Source organism: Peromyscus eremicus, chromosome 18, assembly GCF_949786415.1.
Source record: "Peromyscus eremicus chromosome 18, PerEre_H2_v1, whole genome shotgun sequence".
NCBI lineage: Eukaryota > Metazoa > Chordata > Mammalia > Rodentia > Cricetidae > Peromyscus > Peromyscus eremicus.
The window spans coordinates 33,471,796-33,484,086 of NC_081434.1; the positions used below are offsets into that span (position 1 = coordinate 33,471,796).

The following is a 12,291-nucleotide window of genomic DNA, read 5'->3' on the forward strand; positions in this document are numbered from 1 at the left end:
TTCTCGCTTTAACAAGTTGATGTTCCTCTTGAGGGTGCTCCTTGGTGCATGGGTGGACTTTGCATTCCTTGAAGCTGATGATGGACATGGAGCTGGGATCCCCTCCCAAGTCCCTGTCTCCTTCCAACGTTTTCTTTGGGGATTCGTTCTCGTGAGAATCCTCGATCAGATCTAGCCAGCTGTAAGTCATGAGATTGATGAGTCCCCCAGGAAAAGCCATGCCATTCTTAGCATACCTCTTCAGTGTCTTCTCGAGTTCATGGAGTATTTCAGAGGCGATGAGTTTGTACTCTTCAAAGAGGGTCTTATACAAGGACGTCTTGGAGAATTTCGAATTCAAAGGAAATTTGGGAATACTTGGAGGTTCTGAGATGATGAGCGTGTGGGTCTTGTCTTCTTTCTCAGGTAAAGCTACTGTGTTCTCTTGGGCTTCCTTTGGTTCTGTTGACTCTTCGATTTGGTGACTGTAAAAGAATGTGTACAAGTATTAAAAAGATCTTACATGCTTTAACCTGTTAATTTGAAGTCTAGACATCCATCTTATCATGTATAACACCTGGGGCTGGCTGGAGAGATGGCTCAGAGGTTAAGAGCACTGGCTGCTCTTCCAGAGGTCGAGCCTGAGTTCAATTCCCAGCAACCACATGGTGGCTCACAACCATCTATAGTGAGATCTAGCGCCCTCTTCTGGTGTGCAGGTGTACATGCAGACAGAACGCTGTATACATAAATAAAGAAATCTTTAAATGCATAACACCTTTCATAAAGTGGCTTGCTGAAACTTTGCTACTATCAGGAAAAAAAGTTGTAGAAGAATGCTTCGTAGGTGTGGTGCTTTGAAAGTAAAAGGCCCCCATAGGACCATAGGGAGTGGCACTCTTAGGAGGTATGGCTTTGTTGGAGTGGTGTTGGAGGAAGTGTATCACTGGCAGGGAAGAAGGCTTATGCTCCAGCTACACCCAGTGTGGCACACAATCTCCTTTTGCTGCCTGCAGATCAAGATGCAGAACTCTCAGCTCCTCCTCCAGCACCGTGTCTGCCTGCACGCTGCCATGAAGATAATGGGGCTAAAAACTTCTGAAACCGTAAGCCAGCCCCAAGTAAGTGTTTTCTTTATAAGAGTTGCCATGGCCATGGTGTCTCTTAACAGCAATAGAAACCCTGACTAAGACAGGAGGGAAGGAAATTTAGTGAGAAGTGCTAGAGTCACACAGTGAGCTAGTCAGAAGAAGCCTTCGTAACACTATCTCACAAGTATGTAAGTACGTGTAACACGACTTCAAATATAGGATACGACTGTATGGGTATATGTAAGTATACAGCGTATTTAATAATAAAAAGACTAAGCCAGTGTCCACCAAAGAGTGGACTGGGGAATAACAGAGTCATTTAATTGTCCCTTCTTTAAACCAGGTGTGATGGCACATACCTTTATTAGAGACACTGTCTCAAAATAATAATAATAATAATAATAATAATAATAATAATAATAATATAAAATTTTCTTCTTTTATACTTCTCAAACCTTTTACATAAAATATTTATCATATTAATACACACATGACTAAACACAGTGTGTTTTGTTTATTCATTTGTTTAATTATAAGACACAACACAGGGAGGCAGAGGCAGGCGGATCTCTGTGAGTTCGAGGCCAGCCTGGGCTACCAAGTGAGTTCCAGGAAAGGTGCAAAGCTACACAGAGAAACCCTGTCTCGAAAAACCAAAAACCAAAAACCAAAAAAAAAAAAAAAAAAAAAAAAAAAGACATAACAGAGACTTTCTCCAAAAAGTGTTCCCTGAATTTTTTTTGTGTGGGTGTTTGGGGTGTTCAAACCAGGACCTCAAGTATACTGGGTAAATACCATATCTGAAGCACACCCCCAGCTCCTGAATTTCTTACTAGATTTCAGATATGTTCTGTTGTTCCTCAGTCTGTCCTACACACTTCAGTCATATGTTAGGATATTATATTAAAATTCTAAACCATGCAATAGACACAGGCCTATAAGCAGAGCCAATATATACTATGCTTTAAGTGAAATGGTCTTCCTTTTAGTTTTAGTCTTTATCATTTTTATTTTCTTTCTTTCTTTTTTAATTTATTTACTTTATGCATATGGGTGTTTTGCCTGCATGTATATCTTTGTATCACATGCATGCCTGTTGCCCACAGAGTCCAGACAAGAGCGCTGGAACCCCTGAGACTGGAGTTACAGATAGACGTGAGCTACCATGTAGGTGCTGGGAATCGAACCCAGGTCCTCTGGAAGAGCAGCCAATGCTCTTAACCACTGAGCCATGTCTCCAGTCCTATCTTTTCGTGTTAGGTTTATAGGCAGCCACTGCCATGCCCAGTTGGTCTTCCCCTCTTGGCTAGAGCACACGGGTATTTCAAAGAAATGTTCCCACAGAGGATAACTGGAGGAGCTGAACAAAGCATAGTTTTAGAATTCTTCAGTTGACATGTAGAAGTTGTGAACATTAATGTACCATTCTAACATTCACACAATGTTACTTCGTACAATACGTAATTGTTAGATGGGGGCGACTGATATATTTATCCTCCCAGTTGTTTATCATTTCTTTGTATTAAAAACATTCAAAATCCCAGAAAGTGCCTGAGGATGGTGGAAGGTAGGGATAGGAAGAGGGAGATTAGAGGGAACAGGTTGCAGTGTGGTTGGCTGGGAGGAATAACTTCTAATGTCCTACAGCATAGGAGGACAACTATGGCTGAGAACAAGTCATTTATATTTTAGAAGGTTATTATTATTATTGTTTTGTTTGTTTTTCAAGGCAGGGTTTCTCTGTGTAGTTTTGGTGCCTGTCCTGGATCTCACTCTGTAGACCAGGCTGGCTTCGAACTCAGATATCCACCTGGCTCTGCCTCCCGAGTGCTGGGATTAAAGATGTGCACCACCGCCGCCCAGTGGCTTTTATTATTTTTAAAGTGTGTGTGTGTGTGTGTGTGTGTGTGTGTGTGTGTGTGTGTGTGTAGCCCCCTAAGACCACAGGCATCAGACCTCCCTAGACCTGCAGTTGTGTTGTGAGCTGCCAGGCATGGGTCCTGGGGACTCAACCTAAGGACTAGAGATACAGCTCAATGGTTAAGTAGGACCCAGATTCTATTCTGAGCACCCACATGGCAGCTAACAAACAGCTGTAACTCCAGGTCCAATGTATCTGCTGCCCTCTTCTGGCCCCTATGGGTACTGGATACTCGTGGAGCACATAAATACAAGCATGCAAACACTCATACTCATAAAGTAAAAACAAATAAATCTTTAAGAAAATAAATTTTAGACATTTTTGAAAAGCTATAGTGACCTAACAAGAATATGAAGAAGTGCTATCCAATGTCTGAGAGAAGGTGGCAATCCAAAATAATAATAATAATAATAATAATAATAATAATAATAATAATAATGCTGAAATCCACCTCACACTTCTGCAGATGAAGGGTGGGGTGCAAAATAATTCACCAATTCTAGAGAAATATCAGAGAAGCTTAGAGAGTGATTGGGTCTTCCCAATAGTGTTGTGGGGGGCAATGGCTCAAAATTTGATACCCAGAATCCTTGGGAAAGTAACTTGTTGGGACTCTGTACCTTAAGAATAAGAATTACAATGGGCTTCATGGCACAGGAATTTAGTCCCAGCACTTGAAAGGCAGAGGCAGGCAGATCTCTGTGTGTTCAAGGCCAGCCTGGTCTACAGAGTGAGATCCAGGAAAGGTGCAAAACTACACAGAGAAACCCTGTCTCAAAAAAACCAACAGAGAGACAGGAAGGAGGGAGGGAGGGAAGAAGGAAGGAAGGAAGGAAAAGAGGAAGGAAGAAAAGAAGGAAAAGAAATTGCCTAATAAACCTAGACCAGCATTTTTAAATACAGCTCCAACTGATCTCACTTTCTGAGGCTGAATGAAGGTAGATCCAAAGTGTTCTTCTCAAGCAAGTGGTAACAGGCAGAACCAGGTTTAAATCTCAGTGGAAACTAATTTCAGAACATCAACTAATAAAAATAAAAGTACAGGGAGATGTGGATCCTAAAACAACCATTTTTTCAAGGAAATTTTAAAGATGAGTATTTTTGTAAAGCACTAGAAACTGCACACATACATATTTGGAAAAAAAAAACAAACAGAAACCATGAAGTTGGGGTTGGGGATTTAGCTCAATGGTAAAGCACTTGCCTAGCAAGTGCAAGGCCCTGGGTTCGGTCCTCAGCTCCGAAGGAAAAAAAAAAGAAAAGAAAAAAAAGAAAGTTGAAAAACATAATAATAACTAATCAGTAACATCTAAAATCAATAACTTTATAGATGGCTTTGACAGCTATTCCATATACATAAAGAGAAAATTAGTTAGATGGAAGATATGTTAGAAGACAGTTTCCATAATGAAAAGCAGAAAAGCAAAACTGGCCAAAAATGAGATTATAAGCTATCTGTTGCTTCCATCAATTTTAGTTAATGTAAAAATGCACCAGGATTAAATGGAGGAAGATCTGCTTAGCGAATTAAAATTCCTGCCTTACTTGACTCAGTCCATAAGTTTGGATATACACACATATCCCTACAAACATCCACACAGCTGTGACACCTTTATATGTAAGTGAAAGTATATAATAAAAGAAAATTTATGAGATATACTGAATTAAATCACAAAGGCCAGAGGACAGACAATGGAAAATTAACCATTGAAGGGCAGGACTGTAGACTGAACCGACAGAAGTAGCCGGACTTGCGTCCCATCATAGCTGACCACAGAGCCACTGCGTCCATTACATAGACACTTTCTGGACTGTCTCCTTTGGGTGTCCTCCTGCCCCAGAGCCTGTGGTCTTGCCCTACTCACTGATCCCCAGGGTGTGCTCAATAGCCACAGCTTACGGGTCCCTTCAGCTACTTTTCTTTTTCTCTCATTTATTTGGTGGGGCCTTCTTAACAAAACACTTTAATCCCAGCACTTGGGAGGCAGAGGCAGGCAGATCTCTGTGAGTTCGAGGTCAGCCTGGTCTACAAAGCAAGTTTCAGGACAGGCAAGGATACACAGAGAAACACTGTCTCGAAAAACCAAAAACCAAAACAATACAAAACAGTTAGAATCTCTTTCTTTCTCCCAATATTCATTGGACAAGTGATGTAGATATTGCTTTGTATAAATAAAATTCTGATTGGCCAGTACCCAGGCAGGAAGTATAGGTGGGACAAGCAGAGAAGAGAATTCTGGGAAGTGGAAGACTGAGTCAGAGAGACGCTGCCAGCCGCTGCCATGACAAGCAGCATGTGAAGATGCCGGTAAGCCATGAGCCACGGGGCAACTTATAGATTAATAGAAATGGGTTAATTTAAGATATAAGAACAGTTAATAAGAAGCCTGAGCCATTAGGCCAAACAGTTTAAATAATATAAGCGTCTGTGTGTTTATTTTGTAAGTGGGCTGCCGGGGCTTGGCAGGACCCGGAGAGAAAAACTCTAGCTACAGACAAGCATTCCTAGCTCTGGGTCTAGTGGACACTTTTCAACCACTGTGTAGCCGGGCTCCATATGACTGCAGAAACTGCTGGGGACCTTGCCTTCTCCCCTTGCCCCAGTTAGTAGTATCTGCCTGGCTCAATAAACTCTCTCACTGCAGATATCCCACAGCCTCTGGTTTGTATATGTTAGATAACATATAGCCTACATTGTAGACATTTGGTATACATTACATACACGTTAGTATACATTTAGTCTACACTATAACACAAATACTTTTTATAACTTTCGCTGTGCTTTATAGGTGGAGACAGAGACTCACGCTAAAGCCCAAGCTGGCTCAAACTCGCAGCAAACCTGCTTCAAGCCTCCCTAGTGATGGGGTCACAGGCACGCATCACCACGTTCTGCTTATATGCTTATGTATAATGTTACATATTGGTTTCTTTGGGGTGGTTATTTTATTATTTATTTATGTGTGTGTCTATGTGTATGATTGCACACACGTGTGCAGGAGCCTACAGAGGCTCCTAGAGGGTGTTGGAGCCTCTGGAGTAACAGGTGTTTGTGAGCCACCTAACATGGGTTCTGGGGACCAAGCTCTGGTCTCCCCCCCACCCCCCAGAACTGAGGACTGAACCCAGGGCCTTGGGCTTGCTGGACAAGCGCTCCACCACTGAGCTAAATGTCCAATCCCCAAGCGCTGGTCTTATACAAGAGCAGCAAGCTCCCTTAACCACTGAGCCACCTCTGTAGCCCCTGTATATTAGCTTTTTAAATGATAAAAATCTTGCTGAGAAGGGGCTGGAGAGATGGCTCAGCAGTTAAGAGCACTGACTGCTCTTCCAGAGGACCCGGGTTCAATTCTCAGCACCCACATGGCCGCTCACAAGTGTCTGTAACTCCAGTTCCTGGGGACTTGACACCCATGGCAAAAACACCAACGCACGTTAAAAAGAAAAAAAAAAATAGGGGGTTGGGGATTTGGCTCAGTGGTAGAGCACTTGCCTAGCAAGCACAAGGCCCAGGGTTCGGTCCTCAGCTCCGGAAAAAAAAAAAATTAAAGACTGACCTGGGCTCATAGGAGCTCACAGACTCTGGACCGACAGCTAGAGAGCCTGCATGAGACTAACCTAGGCCCTCTGCATGTGTGAAGCTTGATCTGTTTGTAAGGCTCCTAGCAGTGAAATTAGAACCTGTCCCTGGTGCATGAGCTGGCCTTTGGGAACCTATTCCCTATGCTGGGATGCCTCGCCCAGCCTTGATGCAGGGGGAGGACTTGGTCCTGCCTCCACTTGATGTACCATGCTTCGTTGATGCCTGTGAGAGGCCCGCCCCTTTCTGAATGCAGGGGGAGGACGGATCTCTGCCTCCCAGTGCTGGGATTAAAGGTATGTACCACCACTGCCTGGTCTCTATGTTTAGTCTAGTGGCTTGTTCTGTCCTCTGATCTTCAGGCAAATTTTATTAGGGTACAGTATGTCACCACAGAGACTGAGGAGGAGTGTAAGGAAAGGGTGGTAGATGGGAGGCAGAGGGAGGGAGGATGTTGGATTGGGAACAGGAGGAAAAGGAAACCGAGGTCGGTATGTAAAATAAATGACAAAATTTAATTAATAAAGAAAATGAGAGTGGGTCTTTTTACTTTATGTCCTTTAATATGATCATAGTTTTCGCTTTTCTTTGAATATATAAATTATTTTTATAACATTTTTATAAGAATGTTTATAAAAGTAAAATTTAAAAAAATCTTGCTGAGCCTGATGGTCATTGTGTGCATGAAATAATTTTATGGACTTCCTAGTACTTTTCACGAATCCCTTGCATTCTCCTAAGAGGACTGCTGTAAAGTGGGCCAGGCTATGCCCTGCTGCTTCTCTCTGGTCCTCGTCTGAGATGTCACTTGTTGCTCTGAACCAGACTGTGACACAGCAGAGAACTGATACCAGAACCGTGCCCTTGAAGCTCTGAAAGTGTGGGCCACGTAACCCTCTTTTCAGCCTGGTGGTGGTGGCGGCGGCGGCGTGTGCTTTTGATCCCATCACTTGGGAGGCAGAGGCAGGTGGATCTCTGTGAGTTAGAAGCCAGCCTGGGCTACAGAGAGCAGTCCAAGACAGCCAGAGGTCCACGGAGAAACCCTGTCTCAAAACAATAACAACAACAACAATAATAATTAATTAATAAACCTTTTCTTTATAAAATTAGTGATTCTGGACTAATTAATTCAGACATGTTGGAAGTGTTTGGGGTATGGCTTTTAGGATAAACACTCACCTGAGATGTTCAAGGTTCTGGACTAGAACTTCAACACTGGAAAAATACAGATAAGTGATTTTATTTCTGCTTTACAAATAAAGAAATTATAGCATCTAGAGAGTTAAAAGGTGAAATGTCTAGTTCCATTATTTCATTCATCTTTCTGAGCTTGACACATTCCATGATTGTCAATCACAACTCTTTATTAAGCATGTTCTTTACTCCAAGTGCAATTTGAGAGACTGGGGATAGAGAAGCAATCAAACATACAAAAAAAACCCTACAGCCATCCTTAAAGACCACGTACTCTCTTGAAAGAAGGAAGAAGATAACCAGTGATGGGTGTGGTGGTACATGTCTCTAATTCCAGAACTTGCGGGGGAGGGGGGGGCAGAGGCAGGCAGATCTCTCTGTGGGCTTGAGGCCAGCCTGGTCTACAAATGTCATTTACAATACCAGGACACAACGGAAAAATTAAGGTAGGAAATGAGATACAGAGTGCTAAGGTAGGAAGAGAATAGCAGTCTAAATCCAAATGAGTCTCATCACAAAGATGGTATTTGGGGAGGGTCTAAGGAGACAGGGAGCAGGCAGTAAGCCATTCAGAAAGCAGAGGTAACATCTAGAGCAGACTCCCCAAGGCAGGGATAGGGTTGGTTTGCTGCAAAATCATGAAGAAACCAGTGATGTGTTTCATCACATATAATGTGATGAATATGCTTAAGTCAACCGTTGAGTACAGCCATGGTGGGGTCTGTAGTGGTGACTCCTTGGTGTAACTTCTGGGGAAGTGAGGAAGTGGAAACCCAGGTGTTCAGCCTTGCATGACAAGCCTTTGCAAATGTAAAGAACAGAAGTTAAAGAGGAATTCCAAATGCTTTACTCATCCTTCTCCTTTGGGTACAAGAATTGATCTTCCTGTGTTTCCTTTTTCCATTTTCTTATTTTCGGTTTGAACTAAAGCAAAAACAAAAGTTTGTGATTACAAGGTGGAGGCACATGCTGGTTAAAGGTGAATGGGTTTTCAAAAAGTGAGTCGTAAGGGCTGGGGACACCACCGAATTGGTAAAGTGCTTGCCATGTAGGCACGAGAGCTGAGCTCAAGCCTCAGAACCCGTGTGTTTGTGTGTGTGTGTGTGTGTGTGTGTGTGTGTGTGTGTGTGTGTGTGTGTATGGTGGCATGCTCCTGTAAGCCCAGTGCTGGGGAGGTTGAAACAAGAGGATCCCTGGGGCTCAGATTATAGCCAGCCTTGCCTATTTGATGAGCTCCGGGCCAGTGAGGGACTCTGTCTCAAAAACCAAGATGGGGCTAGAGAGACGGCTCAGTGATTAAGAGCACTGGCTACTCTTCTAAAGGACCTGGGTTTAGTTCCTAGCACCCACACAGTGGCTCACAACCATCTATAACTCTAGCTTTTGTGGGTATCAGGCACACATGTGGTACACAGACACACATGCAGGCAAAACACTCTTACATATAAAGTGAATAATTTTTTAAAACGTGGACAGTGTTTGAGGACTGGCACTTCTGGCCACCACACACATGTGCACACATGTATATTCAGAGCAGCGTATGTACAACATTTGCGCTTTGTTGGGGCTGGAGAGATAGCTCAGCAATTATGGGCTCACAACTGTCTGTGACTCCAGTTCCAGGGGATCCAACATCCTCACACAAACACACACCCAGGCAAAACATCAACGCACATAAGATAAACAATGAAAATTCTTTTAAACAGTATACTTGGTTTAAATGAGCAACAGTATTACCTAATCAAAGAAATACATGGGCCCAGGGTAAAAAGGCGTGGTACCAAGGAACTCCTCCATTCTGCCATGAGACCTGGGAAGGGAAAACAGGAAATTTGAAAAGGAATTACCACAGCCATAGGTGAGAATTCAAAGCGCCTAATGGTTTTAAAGTTCAGCTGTTTTATTTTCAGTGACGTATACACAGAACTGGGATGGAAACCACTGTTCTTTTTTTCTTCATTTTCACGGTGGGGTCCCTGACGCAGCACATTGCTGACACTTTGGACCAAGTAAATCTTTGTACTAAGCCGTCTTTATGCACTGTAGGATGTCCAGGGGCAGACAGATCTCTGTGGCTTACAGAGTGAGTTCCAGGACAGCCAAAGCTGTTACACAGAGAAACTCTTGAAAAACAAAAAATAAACAAACAAAATTAAGAGAGTTTTCCAACTTCACTAAAGACCAGCTTCTCATTGGGGCTGGGGAAATGGTTCAGTGGTTAAGAGCACTTGTTGCTCTTGCAAAAGACCGGGGTTCAATGCCCAGCACCCACATAGTAGCTCACAACCATCTGCAACCCTAGTTCCAGGGGATCTGACACCCTCTTCTGGCCTTTGAGAGCACCAGCATGCATATGGTACATATACATACATGCATGCAAACACTCAAATACATGCATGCATATGGTACATATACATACATGCATGCAAACACTCAAATACATGCATGCATGTGGTACATATACATATATGCATGCAAACATTCATATACATACATGCATGCATGTGGTACATATACATACATGCATGCAAACACTCATATACATACATGCATGCAAACACTCATATACATACATGCATGCAAACATTCATATACATAAAATTAAAAAAAAAGATGAGCCCTTTGTTAAAGAGAAATTTTTAGGGCAGTGTGTGATGGCCCATGATTTAATTCCTGCCCTCAAGAAGCAGAGGCAAGTGAATCTCTGTGAGTTTGAGGCCACCTTGATCTATATATTGAGTTCCAGGCCAGCCAGGGATACACAGTGAGACCCTGTCTCAAAAAGAGAGAGACAGAGACAGAGACAGAGGAAAAGAAAAGAAAAAAGATATCTGTGCTCACTTGTAGCCAGAACATAAACATAGGCAAATGTTAGTTGGTGCATCAGGAGGAACTTAGCTATGCCAGGCAGGCAATCATGGCCCGAGGCTGCCACCAAGGATAGCTTTTAAAAGGCATCAGAAAGCGATTTGTGATTGTTCGTGTCAGTAACCCTAGCACTCAGGAGGACCGTTGTGAGTTCAAAGTCAGAGTAGACACACAGACTTTCTGGTGTTGAGACACTGAATGGTAGGCAGCCATGTGACTCCGCTGCGTGTCGTCAGGCCTGATAACCCGAGGTCCATCCTTGGACCCCACATGGTAAAATGAGAGAACTGACTCCTGAAGGTGGTCCTCTGATTTCCACATGTGCTGTGGCGCGCACACACACACACACACACACACACACACACTGCTAAATATATGTAATAAAATGTTTTAATAAAAGGTATAAGTGAAATATATATATATATATATATATATATATATATATATATATATATATATATTTGGTTTTTTGAGACAGGGTTTCTCTGTGGAGCTTTGGAGCCTGTCCTGGATCTCAACCAGGCTGGCCTTGAACTCACAAAGATCCACCTGGCTCTGCCTTCCGAGTGCTGGGATTAAAGGCATGCGCCACCACCGCCCGGCGTGAATTATATTTTTTAAAGAAACTTAGCCAGTTCCATCTTCCACCTGGGCCAGCCTAGAGATATCAACAGCTAGAGATCAAGTCTTCAACAATATCTGTGCACCTTAAGAAGTAGCTCTGTGGGAGCTAGAGAGACGGATCCACAGTTAAGAGTGTATCCTGCTCTGCCAGAGGACTGGTTCCCAGCACCCACATCATGAGGCTCACACCTGTCTGTAACTCCAGTTCCATGCAGTCTGGTGTCCTCTTCTGGTGTCTGAAGGCGTCCTCACACAAGTGCACAAACCCCCACACAGGCTATATATACATAATTAGAAATACGCCCTATTAAAAGAAAGTTCCTACGTGTACTGGGGAATGTGGCTCAGTAATAGAGTACTTGTTTGGCACTCACAAGGAAGGCCTGGGTTCAATTCTTTAACATTACACACAAACACAAAAAGGAGAGAGAGAGAGAGAGGAGAGAGAGAGAGAGGAGAGAAAGAGAGAGAGAGAGAGAGAGAGAGAGAGAGAGAGAGAGAGAGAAGAGAGAGAGAGAGAGTCCATAAATAAATAACCTACCTTCTGCCTCATCCACTTCAAGTTTTGAGAGATCTACTGGTTCTGACATGGAACAGTTGTGTACCAGGGTTCCATTTAGAACTCTCAGCCCAGTTGATTCCACCCATGACCTTTATCCTGGTCCCTCCTTAGTCACTCAGATATAAGGATGGAGACCCCAGCAAGCTCCTAGAACCTTGTCAACATAATGGCGGTGAAAAACTGAAAATCGGCAGTCTACAACACACAGAATTGGAGCAAGGCTTCAGGGGATGTGAGCTATAAGGCCTTTTCTATCTGAAAGTCAGAAAACCACGAAGTAGGTGCTTGTGGGGGTGGGGTGGGGGGCACGTCAATGGATGAGGCATAGTCCAGCACTGGGCAGAATAAGCTGCTGTTGAAGAGGGATGTGATTGGCCCTGTAAGGTCTACCAAGGAAACATAGGACCTTCAGACACTGAATCTGCCAGATGGTAGGGTACGTGGGGTCTAAAAGGGAAGGATTAACTGAAAG

The 12,291-nt window shown here is 43.3% G+C and overlaps 1 long non-coding RNA gene across 1 annotated transcript; it reads right to left on the reverse strand.

The window, feature by feature from the left end:
* Positions 1 to 6: 6 nt before the first annotated feature.
* On the reverse strand, positions 7 to 11,908 carry LOC131895111 (uncharacterized). Its single transcript, XR_009375104.1, has 5 exons — positions 11,799 to 11,908; positions 9,503 to 9,575; positions 8,616 to 8,689; positions 7,751 to 7,786; positions 7 to 464 (listed from the first exon to the last, which is right to left on the reverse strand). It is a non-coding gene; the product is annotated as an uncharacterized LOC131895111 (long non-coding RNA).
* Positions 11,909 to 12,291: the final 383 nt, after the last annotated feature.